Raw genomic sequence first — 22,695 nt, forward strand, 5'->3', positions numbered from 1 at the left:
ACCTCTCAACAGATAGTTTTGAGAGAAACCTGGACCTCAAAGAGCTTCCCATAGTCATTTGTCCAGACCGATGCCCTAAAATTACTGATGTCCACAAGTCAACTTGTGGACTTAAGGGATGACACTTAAGGAATGATACTCCTCAACAGCTGAAAATATGAGATGTTCTTGATTTTTTAAAATATTTCATAGATGCTACAGGTGATAATTTTGTTCTGCAACCATAACAACAGGGGCCCAGACCACTCTTTTTGTGGTAACTATTCTCAATATATTTTCGGCTCAGTTTCACCTTATTTTGAAGTGAAAATACACATATTCTAGAGAACCGAAGGTAGTGCAGGGTGGCTGGATCATTGTTGGTATTAATTAATAACAATCAGTCTTCTTGTTGAAATCAACAGAAAATCCAATTTACACTGATTTAACAAAAGAAATTTATTGTCTCACCTAAAAGGCAAGAGGTTGTTCAGGCCAGAGATGATTCAGGCCATAGAGATAAGTCTTGATGGTGTCAAGGGCCTCATTTCTTTTCCTCTCTCTGTTCTGGCTTCTACTATGGAAGCTGTACCCCCAGGCAGACTTCCTTCATGGTTGCAAGATGAATGTCAATAGTTCTGAGGTCATATGATTCCTTGTTCATGTCAGAAGGACAGAGAACATCTTTTTCTTCAATTATCAAATAAACTCCTGGGTTTCATTCCAGGAATGAGACCATTTACTGGATCCAGGAATATGGGGTAGCATGCTGGGCAAAAGTAAGCTCATCCCTGGAGCAGAGGGAGAATTAATCACATGTAAACTGTTTTGCTGGGAATGGGGTAGAAATGGTTATGCAAAAGAAAATGGGGGCAATGTTTTGCCAAAAGAGGAGTATATGGATACAAGGAGGGAAAAATAACCAATATCCTCTATGGAGTGTTGGGAGGAAAATTGCAAACTATCCAGAAAAGTAGTCATAGTGAAGGGCTTTGTTAAGGAGTCTGAACTCAACATCCTTTGAAGGGTTAGATTCAGCAATTATCACCCAACATCTACAGAAAGCTCTCCAGAGCCATTTAATAAGGCTTTTTTTTGTGTGGTTGTAAGAGTTTGATGTCTGGTTAGTGAGTAGATGGATGCCTTTTCGTCTTTGTACTCTTTTGTTATGTTTAGAATATTTTACAATTAAAAAGTGAAAGTAATGTAAAGTCATAGTATACATTATATCATTTTTTCTCCTTGCCACATACCCAAGAAACTATATTTCCTTGTTTACCTTGTGCTGACCTATAGGCTGTAGGCAGCCTATATGATATCTGTCCCTTCTGGGCTGAGGTAGAGAAAGGTCCTGTGTAAACTTTTAGTTCTGCCTTCCCCTTTAGGATGATAATGATGGCCAGATGTTGAGATGATGGAGGCACAAGAGCAAAGCAGCTCCCTTGGAAAGTAAGTAGTCACATACTCTGGTTATCAATTTCTGTGTGTCAAATAACTCTAAAACTTACTGGCTTAAAGCAATAATTTTGTATCACCTCCCATAGTTCTGTGTGTGCTGAGTGGGCTCGGCTTGACCATTCTCCCTAGGGGTCTCTCATACTGTTGCAGAAAGTTGTTGGCTAAATCTGCAGTCTTTTGACCACTCACCTGAGTTGGTAGTCCAAAATGGTTAGAATTGATGCTATCAACTGGGTGCTCTGGAGCTATCAACCACAGCACCTGTATGTCTTGGGCTTCTTACTGCATGGGTTCTAGGTTCTGAGAGGAAGCAGCCCAAGAGTGTGTGTCCCAAGAGACCCAGGAGGAATTAAAATTTTTCTTATGACCTATCCTCAGATGTCACACACCATCATTGCTGCCATATTCTATTGATCAAGGCAAGTCACCAAAACCAATCCAGATTCAAAGCAAGGGAAATTGGACTCCTACATTTGATATAGGGAGTAGCATATGGTACAGGAAGGGTAAATATTCATAGTGGCCATCTTTTATTATCTGCTATATCTGACCTACAGTGGACTTGGGATGAGCAAAAAATAAATTTTATGTGTGAAGCCATAGAAATTTGGGGGGTTGTCTGTTACCTTAGCATAAGACTCACTTAAGCTATCAAACAGAATGGGAATTATAGAAAATATGAAAAAGTCCAAAGAAAAAGAATGACCATGATTAACCTTTCATATTTCCTTCTTACCTTTTATGCATATTTTAATATAGTGATCATGCCATGTGGATAAGTTTATAGTGTTTTTTCCCCCACTTAGAATTTTAATATAAATATAGCCCTTTCTTATACAGAAGTCTTAGTAAAGACTTTAAATTATTATTATTTTTTGAAGATTTTATTTTTAAGTAATCTCTACACTCAACATGGGGCTCGAACTTACAACCCCAAGATCAAGAGTCACATGCTCTACAGACTGATGCAGCCAGGTGCCTCAAGACTTTAAATTATTGAATAATATTTCACTGATAAAGCACTCAACTGCTTCGAAATACACATTTAGTGTTTTCCCCCTTTACTTAATGTCATAAATAATGCTGCCATAAATATCTTTGTGCATAAAGCATTATTTCTTTTTGATAAATTATATTCATTCATCTTTAGATCCTTGATTTTATAAGGTTTTATCCTAATAAATTTCTTGACATCATCCCTAACTGTATTTCCTGTGGACGGTGCCCCAGTTTATAGTTCTAGTCCTGATCTCTCCACTTACTCTAGACTTGACATCACTAGTTGTGATCACTAATAGGCATTTCAAACCAAATATGTCAAATTATTCTTGATTCTCCTTCCATTTCTCAAACCAGTTCCTTTCCTAGGCATCCTTATCCCAGTTGATGAGGCCATGATCTGCTCAACTGCTTACGCCTAAACCTGGCAGTTACTCTGCATTCCTCCCATTCCCTTGCCTTCTTGCAGTCAGTTAGCAAGTCCTACCTGTTTTATCTCCAAGGTATACCTCATTTGTCCATTTCTCCTTCCAAAGCTGCCCACAAGGCCATGCTATCATCATCTTCCCCTGAGCTACTGTGATGTTTTGCTGAGAGGTCTTCCTGTTTCCATTTTTGTTTTCAGTTCTGAGTTAAATCTGTTAAAACTGTAAACCATATAGCGTCACTCTCCTGCTTATAGCCAGGCCCCTCTGGTTCAGCCCAGAACGCTTCTGGCTTCTACCTACCTCACTTAGCTCTTAACACCAGCTCCTCCCCTGCCACACTGATCTCTCTACTCTGAGTTCACTATAAACTCTTTCTGCCTCAGGGCCTTTGCATTCCTTCCTGTCCTTGAACACTTTTCTCTACCTCTTCCTGGAGTTGCCTCTTTCTCATCTTTCAATTCGATTGTCTTGTCGATTGTCTTCTTAGAGAAGCTGTATGGACTATTCTATTTAAAATAGCCAGTCACTTTCCATTAAGTACTCTGTGATGGCTCCAGAACTTTTATTGAAGAATAGTTTAGGGACAATAAATAATCTGGTTGAGAATGTGGGATGGTGGGAAGGGCTATGACATGTGTCTTGAAGATTCATTTACATAGCAATTTACAATAGACTGAGAGACTATCAGTAGTCTTCTCAAAGACCAGTAATAGTGGTGGTGGGGTTGATGAATATTATGGGGATAAAACACCTCCCACCCTAAACACTCCTGGGTGATGTCATTGTGCTTACCGTGTCTGTTTCCTTTACTGCACCTATCACTGTCTGTAATTATCTTATTTTCTGTGCTTTCTCCCCTTGCTAGAATCTAGGCTCCTTAAAAACATAGTTCTTGTCTGATTTCCCTCCATACCCCATGCTACCCCCAACTATAAGAACAATATCTAACTCATAGCAGTCAATAGATATTTTTATAAGTTAATGAATTGCTTTATAAATAGGACTAATTTACTCTATTTTATGTTTCCACCCCAACCTTATCACCAAGTAGATGTCCATGGATTATTTTGGTTTTCAAATCCACAATGTGCATATTTATGTTTCTATACATATACATGACACTCCATTTCTGGGAAAGTAGAATGTGTGTCAGGATTCCTCACACAGGAAGGCGGAAGCTAGGAGAAAATAAGGTAAAGATATGCTGGAGATGATATGGAAAAAAAAAAAAAGACAGTAAAAGGGTTCAGTACTTGGAGAATATGGAAAGAAGGTGCTGTATGGCAGAAGAGACCATTCATACCTTTGCATTATCATTAAAAAGCTATTCAGTGTTTTCCAGATCAAAATGTTCTTTCTAACCTTTAGGAGTTTTGACCCCAGCTTTAGAAACAGTACTCTGCACCACGTCCTATGGTCTCTGGCTGTAAGCCTGTCTCTTGACTGTGTTCCCTGTTTCTTGGCTGGTTTCCTGCCTTGCCACTCAGTTTCATTTCCAAATTCGGGTTTCCTTATGTGTGAGTCATAGTTCATTTATTGATTGTATGTGCTGAGGCTCAAATGAGGCAGAGCAGGGCTACTACTCTGCAAAGACTTTGGACATTTTCTCCAGAGTACTCTTGGTCCAGGCACCTCACCCCTCTTCTAGAACCAGGGGCCCTGTTGTATTTGGCCATGCCTGCCTGTTCTGGCACCCACCGGGCCTGGTGGCTGAACTTGGGCTAAGAAGTGAAGAAACATATGGGTGGGTTTGGATAGAAGTCAGGGACTGAGATGGGTGCTGGGGGCTGCTCCATACAGAGCCAGAGGGAGACTAGGTAAGGAGTGCAGTTGGGTGGTTACAACTGAATGATGGCTTGTTTTCATAGGATTTGTTCTGCTTGTGAACATTCTTCATTTGTTGTCAATCTAGAGTGTATGAAGAGTCACTAAAGAGGCACAGATATGAAGGAAGGACCTTTGCAAGAACTGGCCAGAGATCTATAAATCAGGCATGTCAAGGTTTAATATACTATTTCCTGCCTTGTCACATAAGTGATAAAATTTATATTTTATTAATAATTTCAACAGCAACAACATTTAGTACTATAACATTACCACCACATCCACTGTTTATTTAAGACCCTCTATTTTCCAGGCATCTACTATTTGCTATGTGCTTTGCTTATATTAGCCCCAATCTTTATAATCCTAGGGCATAGGGGATTATTTTCCCATTTTTACCAATTTTACTAACAAGAAAATTGAACAGAACAGTTAAGCCATTTACACAAGGTTATAAGCTAATAAGTTGTAGAATCAGAATTTGAACCCAGGTCTATCTGGCTTCAAACTATGAAAGTTTTTATTTTTATTTGAAAATGAATTTTTAATGAAATCATGCTTAAATGTCTTCCCTTTCCATAAAAATATGAACGACCTATTTATACTACTACTCCAGAAAAGTATATTGCTTTTTAAAATAGATTCTTTCAATAATATTTGGATTTAAAGTTTCTGTTGAATTTTATTTAATCTGGCACCAACTTTTAAAAACATAATACAGTATTCTCATTTTGCAGTTTCCATACTTATTTTAAGCTAGTTTATAGAAGGTAAACTTTTTCAATAACTGCTTGTGGAGGTCAACGTTTTGTCATTTACAAGAGTTAATGTTGAGAAATAAGGCATTTGTTGTATAATTCCATTCAACTGGCAGGGAAGGTAATGTGCAAATAATTTAGGAATTTTCTACAGAAGAAAGCAGACATTGTGCCTTTTTGTGTAGAGTACTTGAATATGATTTTTACTTCATTGAAAAACTTACCCATGATTATGCCTTGTGTTTTTTTTTAATAAAACAATACATACTTATTATAGAATATTGGTAAAACACATAAAAAGAATCATGTATAATTCTACCAAAGACAAAAAAAATTAATGTAGTTGTATATTTTACATGTCCCTTTTATACAAAAGTTTCCATATTTTACATGTAATTTATTATCCTACCTGGAATTTATTTCAGGATGGGGTGTTGAGCCTTATGTTTCTAGAAAAACAGAGATGAGCATGGAACTAGTTCCTTAGTTTCCACTATGATGTGATGTCCCTGTTGGAAATATATAAACTCAGTTTGAAGTGAGACAAATCCCTGATCAATTTATATCCACTGTTGGAAAAATTCACAGGATTCTTGATGTATACTAGATGCATATGTTAAAACTCCCAAGATCAAGATAAAAAAAATTTTTTTAAGTTTATTTATTTATTTTGAGAGAGAGAAAGAGAGAGAAAGCACACGCAGAGGAGGGGCAGAGAGAGAGGGAAACAGAGAATCCCAAGCAGGTTCCATGCAGGGCAGAGTCCAACGTGGGACTCAATCCCAGAACCCTGGAATCAGGAGCTGAGCTGAAATCAAGAGTCAGATGCCCAACTGACTGAGCCATCCAGGTGTCCCAACATCAAATTTCTGCCAAGAAAATTTATTTTTTTTTATATTAACAAGGTTCTGTGTTCAAATTTAAATGTCATTTTTGAAGGGCATCTTGGTGGCTCACGGTTGATTTCGGCTCAGGTCACGATCCCAGAGTTATAGGATCAAGCTCTGTGTTGGGCTCTGCCCTGAGTGTGGAGCCTGCTGAAGAGTCTCTCTCTCTCTCCCTCTGCCCCTCTCTCCTGCTCACGCTCTCTCTCTAAAATAAAAAAAAATAATAAAAATGTCATTTTTTGATTCTGAGGTAAGATAGCTTGACAGATTGTTAAAAGCGCAGTAGTCGAGGGGCGCCTGGGTGGCTCAGTCGGTTGAGCGTCCGACTTCGGCTCAGGTCATGATCTCACAGTCCGTGGGTTCGAGCCCCGCGTGGGGCTCTGTGCTGACCGCTCAGAGCCCGGAGCCTGTTTCAGATTCTGTGTCTCCCTCTCTCTCTGCCCCTCCCCCACTTACACTCTGTCTCTCTCTGTCTCAAAAATAAATAAAAATTAAAAAAAAAAGTTCAGTAGTCAAGAAATACAATTTACAATAAATCTTTCAAGAAATGAATTGAAATTCCTTCCAAAAAGCTTCTCAAGGGGCGCCTGGGTGGCGCAGTCGTTTAAGCGTCGGACTTCAGCCAGGTCACGATCTCGCGGTCCGGGAGTTCGAGCCCCGCGTCAGGCTCTGGGCTGATGGCTCAGAGCCTGGAGCCTGTTTCCGATTCTGTGTCTCCCTCTCTCTCTGCGCCTCCCCCGTTCATGCTCTGTCTCTCTCTGTCCCAAAAATAAATAAACGTTGGAAAAAAAAAATCATTCAAAAAGCTTCTCAACTCCCCAGCCTTAAATTCTAACCTTTCCAAGAGACATATGCAATATTTTTTTCCCTTTGCATGGATTTTATTTTTTAGAGCAGTTTTAGGTTCACAGCAAAATTGGGTGGAAAGTACAGAGTTCCATAAATCTCCTGCCCTTACACAAGCAAGCCTCCACCACTCTCAACAGCCTGCACCAGAGTGGTGCATTTGTTACAGTCAATGAACCTACACTGACGTGTCCTTATCACCCAAAGTCCATAGTTTATATTAAGTTCCCCCCTGCTATAAATTTTGACAAATTATATAGTGACATGTATCCACCATTATAGTATCATATAGAAGTTTCACTGCCCTAAAAATCCTATTTATCCCTCCCTTCCCCCTAATGTCTGGCAACCACTGATCATTTTACTGTCTTGCAATATTTTTGAGAGAATTTTCTTTGTCATTTAATCGGAAAACATTTCTAAATGATCTTCTAAGACATGACTATAAGGCTCTAATAAAATAGCATAGAGCTACATTTCCACGAATCACGAGGCCTTCTTGCTTTAAAGCAAAAAGTAGACAATGATGCATTTGGGGGATGTGGTTATAACTTGGATTATTCTCTTCACATAATGAAGTCTTATAAGGAATATAGTATCTGTTCCTACTTCCTGCAGCCCAGGATGTGATTGTGCCAAACTAGTTTGTATGACACTGTGGCGAGCAAAGCCACAAACATCCCATATTTAAATGTTTAGAAAGACCCACTGTGTATGATAGATTATAGCCAGGGAGCATCTTGTCTTCTGCAAGAAGAAAAAATTCACTTTTTGTTCACTGAGGAATTAGAAAACATAAAGTACACTGTTTTCTAATCATGTTGCTGTCAGTCTGGACCTATTTTGAGACTGGATATTTAAGACAGCTATCCTAGTTTGTTTTGAATTATTTAGTATTGTTTCTTTAGTGCTTTATTATATATATATTTTTAAATGGGTTTTTTTTTTGTTTTTTTTTTTTGTGGGGGTAATTTCAAACTCACAGTTTGCACAAACAGAAATTATAGCAAGAACATCCACAAACTCTTTACCCGGATTCATCTACTAACATTTTACTCCATTTGCTTTATCAGTTATGTAAGTGATTTCTTTCTTTTAGAGGTAATATTTACATTATATGTTATGTATGAAATATTTTCAGAATCATTTGAGGGTATATTATATACCTCATGGTCTTTTACCCCTAAATAGTGTGTATATCCTAGGAATAGGGACTTTCTCTTATATGACCAAGACAGTAAATTTAATATAATACCTTTGTCTACTTTTCTGTTCATATTCCGATTTTTTTCAATTGGCCCAATAATGTCCTTTGTAGCGTTCTTCCCTTCCGCTAGAGGGCCTAGTCTTGGGTCAGGTATTATATTTAGTTGCCATGTCTTTTCACCTCTTTTATTTTATTTATTTATTTTTTAAGTTTGTTTATTTATTCTGAGAGAGACAGAGACAGCACAAGCAGAGGGAGGGGTAGAGAGAAAGGGAGAGGGAGAATCCCAAGCAGGCTCCACACATCGGCGCAGAGCCCAAAGTGGGGCTCAAACCCACAAACTGTGAGATCATGACCTGAGCCAAAACCAAGAGTTGGACGCTTAACAGACTGAGCCACCCAGGAGTCCCTCACCTCTTTTAATCTAGAACATTTCCACTGCCCTTTTTAAGAATACAGCCCCACCACCCCTTTCAAAAACAGAATATTATGTTTTCAGGTTTGTCTGATATTTTCCCAGAAGTCTATGGAAACAGCTCCCTCTGATCTGAGCTGCCTGTTTGAAGCTGTACTGGAGAATAATGGTTTCTCCTTTCCTTCTGCTTTTCAAATTTCACACATGTGTCTCCATTGGCGGGATTTAACCTGGAAACATTTAAGGAAAAGTCTTCTGGAAAATGGAATTATAAGCTTTCTCCCACAGCACACAGAGGGGTGGCAATAGTGCTAAGTTGACCATGGAGAAGCTGGGGATAGAACAAAGAAGACCATGAACTCCCTGTCCTCATGGAGTGTACTGTCTCCAGGGAGATCTATAAGTGCCATGAGGGAAACACAGGGCTGTAACCCAGAATAACAGGGGCACTCTCTCGGGGCACAGAGAACTGAAAGATGACAAGGAGCCACAGCTATGTGAAGGGTGGGGTGCGATGGGCTTGACTTTCTAGGTAGAGAAGTGGCCAGGACAGCGGGTCCCCTAGCAGAAAAGAGCTTGGTATATTTTTAAAACAACAGGAGATCAATATGACTGGAATTTGGTGGAGCTTGGCATTATTTTATGGTGGAGAGGATGGCAGAGGTTGTATTGTGCTGGGGTTTATAGGACCTAGTGATCAACTGGCATTTTGTTCAAAGTGAAATAGAAATGTTCCTACCCCATGTGGCACCTTTGGGCAAATTAGAAAAGAGCATCCACTTCTCAAAGCATTTCCATCTTGTTGGGAAATTGTTGTAAAATACTTTTAGTAGAACAAGGCACTTCACTGAAATCTGCCAGAGAATACTTGTAATAAATACAAAATTTTGGGGCGCCTGGGTGGCTCAGTCAGTTGAGTGTCCGACTGTGGCTCAAGTCATGATCTCGCGGTCCGTGAGTTCGAGCCCCACATTGGGCTCTGTGCTGACAGCTCAGAGCCTGGAGCCTGTTTCAGATTCTGTGTCTCCTTCTCTCTCTGACCCTCCCCCATTCATGCTCTGTCTCTCTCTGTCTCAAAAATAAATAAACGTTAAAAATAATTTTTTAAAAATACAAAATTTACAGTGTTCCAATGTGAAAGGCAGTCTTCCAAAGGGTGGGTTGTTCTACTACAACCTGTACAACTGCATATTGCAGCCTCCATGGGGAGTCATAGAAGGCTTTCTGTGGGGAAGTTGAACAATCCTGTGTTGTCCCTCTGCGGAGGGGACACAAGGAGAGGAGAGGATTTCAGATGAGGTGTTTTGCAGGCAGATCCTACAATATTTTAGAAGCAAAGAGACTGGATGAAGGAGATAGGAAAGAGGATGAGATGGTGATGACTCATCAGGTTTGAGGGTAGCAGTGCCATTTTGCTGAGATGGGCACAACTGGGAGAAGACTGGGGCCTATGGGTGGGGAGAACAAAGAAATCAAGGAGTAATTAAAATCCAGGTGTTTGCCATCTCCCCTTGAATGCTCTTTTCAACTAAAAGTTTACCAAATTCTTAACTTTTTAAAAAATAAATATCCTTGAAAAACTTACCCATTAGAATCAAGGACAATAATAAACCTTTCAGGTTTATCAAATTGGGTAAAACTCAAATTTTCCCAATATTTTCAAGTTCCTTTATGTTTTAAGTATTCTGCCAGAGACTTTACATACCTTATCTCATTTCCTCTGCTCAGCAGTCCATGAGGTAGTTCCCATTTTTATTTCCATTTTATAGAGGAGATGTGAGGCTCAGAGAAAGATCTTATCCCTGGATTTGAACATGGTGCCATGGTTACAGGTCCTAGTCACAAGTTGATCCTACTGCCTTAGTCCCTTGTTTCTTTCAGCTTTATCAGTGCTATCCAAGAGTACATTTTGCAACGATGGAAATATTTATATCTGCACTGTCCAGTAGTCATGTGGCTATTAAGTACTTGAAATGTGGTCAGTGTGACTGAGGAACTGAATTTTTAATAACTACATGTGGTTAGTGGCTACCATATTTGTCAGTATAGCTCTAAATCAGTGAGGTCCAAAGAGGGTTGTGCTACAACCCAGGGAAGGTACAGAACACGCAGAATGCAGAAAGAAAACACAAACAATGTTTTACATAATTACTTCTGATTTTTTGTGTGTATGTTTTATAATGTACCTAATATAGGTATACTAGGTATATAATAATAGATGTATATCTGCATACCATATATTACATACATTATTACATATGCAATTCATATACATCCTATACAATAATTTTTATCTAGCACTTACATAGCACTTACCATGTACCAGGCACTATGCTTTACAAACATTAACTCATTTAATCTTCATAATGAGACTATGATGTAGATACTTTCATTACAGTTCTTTTAGTTTCTAACTCCATGCATTTTAGGTTAAGCTAAATAAGTACGCTGGGAATGGAGAGAGGGCAAATATGTTCACTGATGGCTGAGTGACCAAAAATGTTTGGTGACTAGACATAGCAATTCCTAATCTCAAAATTTAAAGAGATTTTGGAGATGATCAAGCCCATCTTTTTCCCCACTGAAATGCGCTTTGCACGTAGAGGGATGAGGCTGAATGAAGGTGGGATAGGGTGATGGTTGAGACAAGTGTCCTGGAGACATTTGTACTTGTCTACAGAGACAACCACAGCTAACATGTGAAGATTTGTGTAATGATCCTAAAAGTTTCCCCATTAAAAAAAAGTTCATCCTTGGGGCGGGCACCTGGGTGGCTCAGTAGGTTGAGCTCCAACTTTGGCTCAGGTCATGATCTAGTGATTTGTGAGTTCGAACCCCAGATTGGGCTCTGCGCTGACAGCTCAGAGGCTGGAGACTGCTTCAGATTTTGTGCCCTCCTCTCTCTCTGCCCCTCCCCACTAGCTGTCTCTCTCTCTCTCAAAAATAAAAAATAAAAACATTAAAAATTTTTTAAAGTTCACCCTTGCTAGTTTTGTTCTAGCTACTAATTAAAAAAAAAAAAATTTTTTTTGTTTCTGAGATGTTGAAATAGGAGAGGATAGGAGCCGAAGACCTAAAGATGATAGAAACCCACATCAAAAGAAAGCGGATCAGGATCAAGGCCTGCTCATGTTCCCTTGGTGGGTGCTCAGTTATGTGCAGCTCGGATGCTGGCGGCTCTAATTCAAGAACTGTCAAACAAAGGTTAAATATTCTTAAATAATACCCAAATCTAATTTACACCTACACACTTTTTGTGTTGAGTATGCCGCAGTCCCCTTCCCCCATTCCTTGTCCATTCTCAGACATCTTTGATATCTCTCCACGTACCCATCAGCGCGCTTAGCAAACAGATGCTGCGGTATGAGGAAGGGCGGGTTAACCTTATATACTATCATCACTGTTTCCAAGCCTGTTGAAGTAGGTAGATGAGGTTTTGCAGCGTCAGAGAAAAGTTCTGGGAAGACGAGAGTTCTAAGGCAGGCAATAAAGGCATGCCCTTAAAGGGCTGTGCAAAGTACATGGGGTAGGTGTTGTAACCGCAGTTCTTTCGGTTTCAAGAGGTATGGGCTTTAGGGAGAGCAAATGAAACATGTGATGGGCAGGAACGCCGTGCTAAGCGGAACTAGCAAACAGACGTACGCCCGGACGCCTTTGCGCATCTACATTTACAAAGCCTTTCTTTCCCGCCTGCAGAAAGTTCTTAAGTTCCCTGGGGAGGCCCGTTCGTGGTAGGGGAAAGGGAACCCAGCCTTCCTTCCCTTCTTCCCAAGAACCTCGTAAAGAGATGAACAATCCTTTCCAAAGGAGTGCCAGAGCCACGCAAACCAGGTAAGCCTTCCCACGTGCACCCGAGGGCTCCGGAGAGCCTGACCGCACACAGAGCGGAGGGACGAACCCTCTGCCTCGGACTGCCTAGGTGGGTGTGTCCACTGCAGAGGCCCCGCCCCCTCGAGCACGTCGCGCGGGCCGCACGGGCGGGGCGAGGGAACAAGCAAGAAAGGGCGGGGGAGTGAGTGGTGTGGGTGTGCTCGTGCCCGAGCGCTCGCGCCTGGCGTGTGGGCGGCGGCGCGCCCGTGCACGCGCAGGAGAGAGGCCAGCCCCGGCGGCCGTTGTGGGGTTCGACTGGAGGGGCGGGGGAGTCACCTGCGAGCGGCTGTGCCGGTCGTTCGCCCGCCCGCCGCGTCCGGATCGCGCCGACTGCGCGGGGCCGCTGGCTGCACACACCCTGGGAAACTGGGGCGGAGGAACGGGCAGAGTCCGCGCCCGGCGCCCGGGACGACGAGGAGTCGGACCTTCGCTGCCGTCGCCGCCGCCCGCGCCCGGCCGGGTAGGTGAAGCCCGAGGTTGGTTGTGCGCCCGTCCCTGGCGGGCCGGGAGAGGAGAAGCGAAACTTTCCGGCGCTTGCCTCCGCGGTCTCCGGGCCGTCTGCGGCGCGGGGAGGTGTCGTCGTCTCGGGCGGCGGCCGACGCCATGTTGGGGTCTGTGAGAAACGGGGCGCTCCCGGGCCGCTCCCGGGCCGCTCCCCGCGCGCTGGCGTTGGCCCGCGGGCGCCGGCAGCGAGCCTCGCCCGCCCCTAGAACACCGCCGCCTGCGCCCGCGGGCTCAGGGGCCGTCCGGAGGGTCCGCGCTGGTGCCTGCCGGGGCCGCGGGACCGCGGGCGGGGGGCGGGCCGAGGCGCCAGCGGGGCCCCGAGGTCCGGCGAGAAGAGAAGTTGCGGGGCGTGAGGACTGGGGTCCGGTTCGCGGCCGGTGGCGTCCTGGGGCCCCAACGTTTTTCTTTCCGAAAAGTTTGCAGTGTCTGGGCATCAGGGACGTTGTAAGTTGAACAGCATATTTTTATGTGACTTGGCAAAATACGGCACCGCAGAATTTGCTCGGATAGAAGCGTTGGCTCCAACGCATTGTTTATTTCGAGTCTTTTAAAGTTGTATGGTCTTCTGCCGAATTTATTTTTTCTTTTAAAATGTTACGGAGGGCCAACAGCTTGCTGCTCGTGTTGCTTGAATTCCCTTGTGTGTTCTTTCATCATAGCAATCACTTGTGAGTGTGCGATGGCAATGGTAGTATTAAGGTTACAGATAACTAAGCCCTTTTGTAAGACTCACAAAGTATGTAAGTTGTTAAATAGCTTCTTTGTTGTGTTTTATAGTACGTTACAGAAGAGACTAAAGACTTACGAACTTTGAGAGACTTACGGGCATGTGTCATAAGGTGAAGTGATCTTGCCATTACGAAGTTTTTTTTCTCCTTTTCATTTTTTAAAGGTGCATGCCTGCCATGTTTTGAGCATTTACCTTTTTACCTTTTTTTTCTGTATTCTCGTGGTTCACGGGGTCCTCAGGTTAATTCAGTATTAACGAAGGCTTCTATTTTTAATCTATTTGGGTCCTGACGGCGCTGGAGGTGAATGGTATTAAGTTTCTGTCCTTAATTGGAAAGCACATGCTATCGCCTCAAAAAATAAAACTGGTGTACTCACCAAGGCATCAGAGATTCAGCTTGAATTACCCCAGTAAATGAATGTAGATTGATCTTTTTAAACAGAGGCGTCTTAGCTTTAAAATTCTGTTAAATGAACTGAGGGGACTCTTAACCACAAGTAAGATAAACCCTAAATCATGTCTTGGAGAATTTCTTTTCTTAATCTAGAGGTAAAGATAGTTTCTGCTCAGATTTGGTTGCTAATTTCCTTAGTTCTTAAAAAAAAAAAAATCCTTTTTGTTTTGCTTCACTGTCAAGTAAACACCATTATACACATTTGTTTTTCTGGATGAAGAATTAACCTAGAAATGAGGTGACTTAACTAACTTCACAGGTCTAGCAACCAAACTGGTATTTAACTGAGGTCTTTAGGATTCTGAAGCCTTCTTGTTTTTCCTATAGCATAACTTTGTAGAATCCATAACTCACAGTTGTGGAGCAATCTCTGTCCACCTTGTCTCCTCTGTCTTTGCTGCTCTTCTTGATTTTAGTTCTTCAGTATACTTATTTCCTAGAGAGCTGACTGACAGGGATTCTTGTGGTGAACTTTTCACTTGAGCCTTTTTGAAACCTTTCCTATGCTGTTCTCCTTACCACACCCCCCTTTTCTCCCCAAGAATAAATCACTTACCACATTGCATTCCAATAAATATTACATTGATCTGTCTTGGCACCTCCTTGACCACAGACACCGCACGGAATCTGATTTACGTCTTCATCCCCAGTGTGCCGAGAACACAGCAGATGCTCACTCAGTAAAGGTTTGAATGGATGAAGACACATATGTCCCATATAAATGTACTTCATGAATTTCTTATTAAATTGCCCTTTCCATGGGCATAGAAGTTAAATCTTCTCTAATGCCTCTTTCTTTCTTTTTTTCTTTCTTTCAGAATTTGTTAACTCAAATTTTGGCCTAGGGATACAGAACTTGAATGTTTATGAAATTTCCATGTAGATAATGGGCTGAAGTATAATCAACAAAGAAGAAGCAGTGTGTCAGCAAAAGAATAATCATTTTAAAGTGTAAAATAGAGATAATGCCTGATAAATTTGAAGGTCATGTTTATACATTGAAGCTCTTTGGTAGAGCAACTCTCATTTCTCTGTCAATTTTTCAGAATTGTCTTAAAATTTTGGTTTAGAATGCCTTACTCAATGCAAAGCATTTAAAAATTGCTTCTCTATTGATAAGCTTATCTTGGAGAACTGGCTTTGTATGCCAGCTGCATGCTTAATAGCAATGTTCTTGTTGGCTTAACTGAATAAAGTATATATGTAGATACACTTTCAGAGTGCTGTTTCAAGTTGCAGATCTCTCTAGGTGAAGGTGTTTAGTAATTCTATAATGAAATTACTGTAGAATTTGGGGTCAGTTTTCTGCCCCCATCCAAAGTAACTTTCTCTCCAATTGATCCATAAACCACAAACTGGTATGCTCAATTTGGGAGGCATTCAAGTAGTTGCTGTGAGTGCTAGAGAAAGCACGTTGCTTATATGATAGACTTGAACAAATAACCAACAAATTTGAATTCTAGCTCTCCTCCTTACTAGCTTGTGACTCCTGAACAGGTTGCTTCATTTCTCTAAACTACACTGGACTCATTTTTGAAATGGACACAAATATTGCCTCAAAGAGTTGTGAGGATCTACTAAAATATGTTTGTGAAAGTATCTGGTGCATGATAGTAAGTTATATTAGCAAATGAACAAAGTGGCTGTCATTTACATAGAATCATAGAATTTTAAAAGGAAGCAACCTTTAGAAATAGTCAGTTTAGTTCTCAGCCTTGCCGGCACATTAGGATTCCCTGAGGAGCTTCTTAAAAATACTGATGCCTGGGGGCACCTGGGTGGCTCAGTCGGTTAAGCGGCCGACTTCGGCTCAGGTCACAATCTCGCGGTCCGTGAGTTTGAGCCCCGCGTCGGGCTCTGGGCTGATGGCTCAGAGCCTGGAGCCTGTTTCAGATTCTGTGTCTCCCTCTCTCTAACCCTGCCCCATTCATGCTCTGTCTCTCTCTGTCTCAAAAATAAATAAACGTTAAAAAAAATTAAAAAAAAAAAATACTGATGCCTGAACTCCACCCTAGAACAAATCAGAATTACTGGGTTTGGGGTCAGGCATAGGTAGTTTTGTCTGTTTTTGTTTGTTTGTTTGTTTTGTTTTTTTTAAACCACCTGTGATTTTAATGTTCAGAGTTTGAGAATCATTGATTTAATTCATTATCCCATCTCCTTATTCTCTTCATTTTGTGGTTGAATAAAATGCAGAGAGAAGTTAAGTGCCACCCAGATTCCTATCTCTCAGGCTGAAAAGGATGTATCTGAGTCAAAGGAAAGTAAAGGATTACAGAGTTTAAAGTAACAGTTATAGTCATTTCAGACCATGAAGGTGGGCCACATTTGTAACTACAGTTCACTAACTCCAGTGACCTTCACCTCTACTCTACATCAGTAACCTACGTGGATGACTGAGTTACTTAACCTTGTCATCATCCTTAACTACCTCAAGTCTTAAAATCACCAGAGGTGATGATGATTCAAGAGCCCGTGTTTCTGTTTCTGTTTTCCATCATACCTGATGAACCAGCTTTGTGTCCTCATTGTCACCTCCCAGGCTGTTATTTTTCTTCCTTCTTTCCAGTGCTGAACCTTGTAGTTCATATTCTGTGAACTCACTAGCACCTCATATTCTTCTCCTTGACCTTTGCTGTGTATAACTGATCAATTTTCAACCTGTAAATACCGCCATTTCCTTTTTCTGCCTAGCACTCCTGATAAAAGTCACAGCTTTGGTAACTGTTAAATATTTCTTTTCCAGCTGCCTGTGTACTAGTTGCTTTCTAATCCTTTTCTCATCCCAAAGTTGACTCATTTTCTCTGTTGTGTTTTTACTTTAACTCAGGTTGCTAACCCCAATCTTGAAATTGTTGACTCTTAGAGATGAACATGCTTCCTTCTAATATGATTAAGATTTTGTGATGTGAATTTTCTGTTTTCCTCTTTGTATCAAGTTTTTCATCTTTTTTTCTTTACATTTTTTGTAAGTGGAGCTATCCTTTTTTTTTTAATTTTTTAAAAAAATATTTTTATCTATTTTTGAGACAGAGAGAGACAGAACCTGAGCAGGGGAGGGGCAGAGAGAGAGGGAGACACAGAATCCGAAGCAAGCTCCAGGCTCTGAGCTGTCCCACAGAGCCCAACGTGGGGCTCAAACTCACAGACTGTGAGATCGTGACCTGAGCCGAAGTCGGACGCTTAACCGACTGAGCCACCCAGGTGCCCCATCCTTAATTCTTTATACTTGTTTAATTTAACAGTAGTTGGGGGGGGGGGGGTTTAAAAAGATTTTTTTTTTTTATCAATTGTACCTATAACTTTGCATTTTTTTTTACACCTGATTTTTTCTACATGTTCTTTGCGTTTTGTTACTTAAGAAGGTTTATTCTTTTTTTTTTTTTAATCAGAGAATATGTGTTCATTATAAAAATAATTAGGCAGTACAGGAGTGCCTGGGGGGGCTCAGTGGATTAAGCATCCGACTTTGGCTCAGGTCATGATATCACGGTTCATGAGTTTGAGCCCCCCGCATTGGGCTCCACACTGACAGCTCTGAGCCTGGAGCCTGCTTTGGACTCTGTCTCCCTCTCTCTCTGCCCTTCCCTCACTCACACTTTGTCTCTCTCTCAAAATAAATAAAAACATTAAAAAAATAACAATTGGGCAATATAAGCAGATTTTACCCTAGTGCTCAGAGACAACCTATACTAAATTTTTGATGTATATTTTCTAGACTTAAAAAGAAAAAAAGTTTATATGTGCTGTTTAGAAACCTTTATTTAATAAACTGCCTTATTTAACAACTTTCCACATTAAATATTAATCTCTGTTCTGTCAAAAAAATCCGTTATATAGATAATGCCATTATTTACTTAACCAGTCTCCTATTGTTGAATGTTTAGGTTATTTCTGACTTTTCAACATTACTAAGACAAAGCCACAGTATGTGAATAACTTTGTACAATGATTTAAATTTTTTTGCATATATGCTTGGAAATAGATTTTTTGTGTAAACTTTCTAAAGTGCTTCTGTTGCCAAAAATGGCATTCAGAAAAGTTGTTCCAGTGTGTTTTGTCAAGAATATGAGTGCCCATTTTCCCCATATCATGGAGAGGTGAATAATACATCATTTCCCTTTTTATTTCTTTGATTAGCACTGAGAACCAACATTTTCCTATTTACTGGTCATTTTTATTTGTTTTGGAAATTGCCATTTGTATCTTACCCATTTTTCTTTGGGGATATTTTACTTTTTTCTTATTGATTTAATTACATGGGCTCTTTGTATCTTAAAAATGTTGACCCTTTGTCATAGGTTACAGATATTTTTCTTAACATTAATGCTTTTTCCTTTCAATGTTGAAGTTTTAAAATTTTATGTGGTAAATGTTTTCTTTTAAGATATTTGGCTTTTCATGTTACATTTAACCATTCCTGTCTATGGCTAGGAATTTAGATTCCATTTTCACTATTAGAGTTTATGCCAGAGGGAAAATTTTTTATGCACAGATGTGTGCCCCTCCCCCTGCCCTCCTCAAGAGTTTCTTTCTCAGGATAAATTTCTGTGATTAAAAATTCCAGTGTCAAAGGGCATTGCTTTCTGAAGTATTTTATTTATTATACATTACCATTAGTCCTCGATTTGTCCACATGTTTCACTGCTTATTGTGGCCTTTTGGCACAATAAGGTTGTTTAGTCTGTGAGGCTTGTGAGACATGTGCAATTATGTTGAAAAGGTGCTTTGTGCTTTTTCTCCCCTTCTCTTGCTTCTCTCTAGGTGTTCCTGAGAGGTCAGTCCTTTGTATTCTTCTTTCTTCCGGAGTATCAGTCAATATCTCTACATGAATGACTACTCCATCTTTTTAGTCCTGGAGCTCCCTGCTCATCCTAGCATTTCTGTTTGTCTGACAGATGTCTGTCTTGTGGATATGCTGAAGGTACTTCAAGATAAATATGTCCCAAACTGATTTCTTGTCCCTCCTAAAGCAAAACCAGCACCTGCCAGTGGCTTATGCTTAGACCTTTGAAGTCATCTTTCACTCACTTTTCATCCACATATTCAGTTGGTCTCTAAATCCTGTCCTATATACCTCACTAATTCTCTCTTCCCCTTCTGCTGTTAATTATTGTGACTCAGGCTTTTTGTTACTTTTCTGGGTTTTTGGGTTTTTTTGTTTGCCTTCAGCCTAGTTTCAGGAGTCTCTCCAGTCTATCCTGTATACTGCTTTTGTATATGGATTGATATTTTCCTATTTGAAGGCCTTAATCTTCCTGTTGCCTTTATAATAAAGTCTAAACTGTTCAATCTGATACTTCCTTTTCTTTGCTGTTTGCTTTTCCCTATCTTACCAGATTTCTATTCAACCACTGTACTTTCTCCTGGCCCTACCCCCTCTATTATGGACTCAACTGTTTCTTCTCCGGGGAAAATGTTTGTACATCATTGTCCCCCTTGTCTTCCTCTCTCCCTCTCCCCCAAATAGTTTGACCTACTATTGCTTTAAGGCCCAGCTTGAATTTCTAGTCATTATAGAGTTGTTTCTAGATGTTCCCCCTGTCTACAGTTATCTCCCAACTAAACTTTTTGGCCCTGGGCTTCATCACTCTTAATTTTTTAAAAATATTTTAGTTTGTTCTCCTCTGCTCCTTTATTTTTTTTTTTTTATAATGTTTAGTATTTATTTTTGAGAGAGAGAGACAGCATGAGCGGGGAAGGGCCACAGAGAGGGGGAGACACAGAATCTGAAGCAGACTCCCAGGCTCTGAACTGTCAGCACAGAGCCCAATGCAGGGCTTATACTCACAAGCCGTGAGATCATGACCTGAGCCAAAGCCAGACATTTAACCGACCGAGCCACCCAGGCGCCCCTAGTGTTGAGTGCTTCTTTTATCACTACTTTGTACAAAGTAAGGGTCAATAAATGTTTGCTACTACTTCATGTTTATTGAAAGTTAATACTAGTTTTACCAGCTTCCTTGCTGCTTAGACCAAAAATCTGAGGAGTTAGTTTCAGCTTTATTCTTCCATATCTAGTCAGTCATAGCAATCCTGGACCTGATCTCTATTCTTTCTTTTTCTGTTGCAAACTTCACTCTTATCAATTCTTATCAGACCACTCCTTCCAAAAGCTTCAGAAAAAACTGTCAGGAACAAACAAAAACTCATCATAGTCTTATTTTTTTCTCTCCCCATTTTTCTACTAAATGTCTCTGTCTAGCCTCTGCTGCAGATGTACATGTGAATTTCTGTCTTATTTATAATGTTTATTTTTAAGAGAGAGACAGAGTGGAGCGGGGGAAGGGCAGAAAGAGGGGAAGATACAGAATCTGAAGCAGGCTCCAGGCTCCAAGCTGTCCACACAGAGCCCAAAGTGGGGCTCAAACTCATGAACCGTGAGATCATGACCTGAGCTGAAGACAGACGCTCAACAAACCGAGCCACTCAGGCACCGCACATGGGACTTTTTTTTTGAAACAGATATTTTCCTGTAGAGCTTTGTGCCTTTACCATTGTTTTACCTTCTGAGGTTCCACATACTGTTCACACCTATTTCAAGTGTTCAAATGCTACATTCTTTAAGCCATATCTTCACTCTTCCTTTTTTGCTTCCTTACCACTTTATTATTTTTATCACAGTATTTATCTTATTGTGCTTTTCATTAAAATTTTGTGGTAACGTGTCTTGATTCCCAGCATCTCATTCATTCTTTCCCTCTGACACAAAGCATAAAGCCTTGAATGTGGTGAGCAGATTATAACTGCTTTGAAAAATACTAAAGAAAATTTATTAGGGATGTGATGGAATAATCAACTCCACAGTAGTATTTTAGTTGAGCTTTACTAGCTTTATTTTTCAATATTATACGGTGGGTTTTTTTTTGTTGTTGTTGTTTTCAGCAGTCAGCACTGTACAGCTGCCCCTGTACAAATACTTTTTGAAATGATGCACTTTTTTATCTGGATTTTGTTGATGGTAAAAATATGCACACATCATCATTTTTTGTTTGCTAACTAAACAGCTGTGCTTCTTGGCAAGAGAAGAAATAATTTTTATATATTATCATGAGATTGAGATTTTTTAAAAACAGGATCTGCCATGCTCAATACTTAGAATTTATAATTAGATGCTAGCTGAATGGACCTGAACATTTGCTTGTAAATTTAAAATCTGTGGGTCTAGTGAAGCAGTTGATGTATAGGGTGTGGTTCCTGTTTTCTGTGAATATTAGTACAGATGTCAAAAATGAAGTCTTTGATTTTCTTCAAACTCTAGGTTGAGAAGCTTCTGCCACTTTTAACTGCTGGTTATACTCACCTCAGTACAGATTGATGGCATATATATGCAAGCATTTTTGTAAGTGTTTTGGGGAATACAAAATTGTAGGAAATAATATTCTTGCTTCTAGGAACCTCCAAATATTTTAGGGAAAAGTAGGTATATAAATCTTTATGAAACCTGATAGAACATAAAGTGCCATGAAGTGGTACAGATAAAATGATAGGAGAATTTAAAGATGAAACAATATCTCTGGGTGTGAAGCTACTGAGCTGACTACATCTTGAAGAATTGGTAAGATTTCAGAATGGCAGGGGAGAGGGGCACATATTGGGCTCAGAGGTAGGTGAGAAAGCCAGAGTATATTCTGGGAACAGGTGGTAATCTGGTTTGATTATAATAAAACATATAGAAAGAGGTAAAACTAGAAAAATAGACTGGGGACAAGCTTAGGCATGACTGATGGGCTTTGAATGCCAGGTTAAAGATTTTAGATTTGATTTGGTTGGCCAGGGAACCTTTGGTTTTTGAATAAGGAGTTAACCTGATTATAGTATAGTTAAAGAATATTAATCTTGCCTTGGGTTATATGGCTTAAATGCTAGTTAAAGTCTGGAGGTCTTGTTTAAAACTTGAGGTCCATATTCTTCCCTCTATCTCCAACTTTTCTAAAGATCTTTTGTAACTCCCAGTGTCTTTATTCTGTTTTTCCAATTTTTTAAAAATTCTCAACTATGACTTAGTTCTTACACACCATGGTGAATTTCTCTACCAAGCCTAACCTGTTTGAAATTGCCTTTACTGGCACCCTAAAGTAGTCACAGCTTTTACTTTTTACTCCCTTATAGTATTTGAATGATTACTTTTAGCATTTTAATACTTATTACCATATTTCGGTTCTTTTCCTCAGGTGCTTTCCCCAAATACATAATAAGGTTCACATAAATTAAATATTTCTATAATGTTTATTTCTGAAGGTAACAATGTATATTAGAAAAAAATTGCATTTTTATAAAAACTAGCTGTGAGACCATGGGAAAATTGTTTAACTATACATGACTCTGTTTTTTTG

At 40.2% G+C, this 22,695-nt stretch overlaps 1 protein-coding gene across 4 annotated transcripts in view; it reads left to right on the forward strand.

Moving 5' to 3' along the window:
• Positions 1–12,511: 12,511 nt before the first annotated feature.
• Positions 12,512–22,695, forward strand: part of PLEKHF2 (pleckstrin homology and FYVE domain containing 2) — a 28,533-nt gene continuing 18,349 nt past the window's right edge. The window contains exon 1 of one of the 4 annotated variants that reach the window (XM_030303774.1): positions 12,512–12,632. The gene's annotated coding sequence lies outside the window, so the exon portion shown is untranslated. Of the gene's footprint in view, positions 12,633–12,942; positions 13,148–13,536; positions 13,620–22,695 lie in introns of those variants that run through there. The other 3 variants (XM_032592008.1, XM_030303772.1, XM_032592009.1) reach the window with 3 other exon arrangements.

This window comes from Lynx canadensis, chromosome F2 (assembly GCF_007474595.2).
Source record: "Lynx canadensis isolate LIC74 chromosome F2, mLynCan4.pri.v2, whole genome shotgun sequence".
NCBI classification, from domain to species: Eukaryota; Metazoa; Chordata; class Mammalia; order Carnivora; family Felidae; genus Lynx; species Lynx canadensis.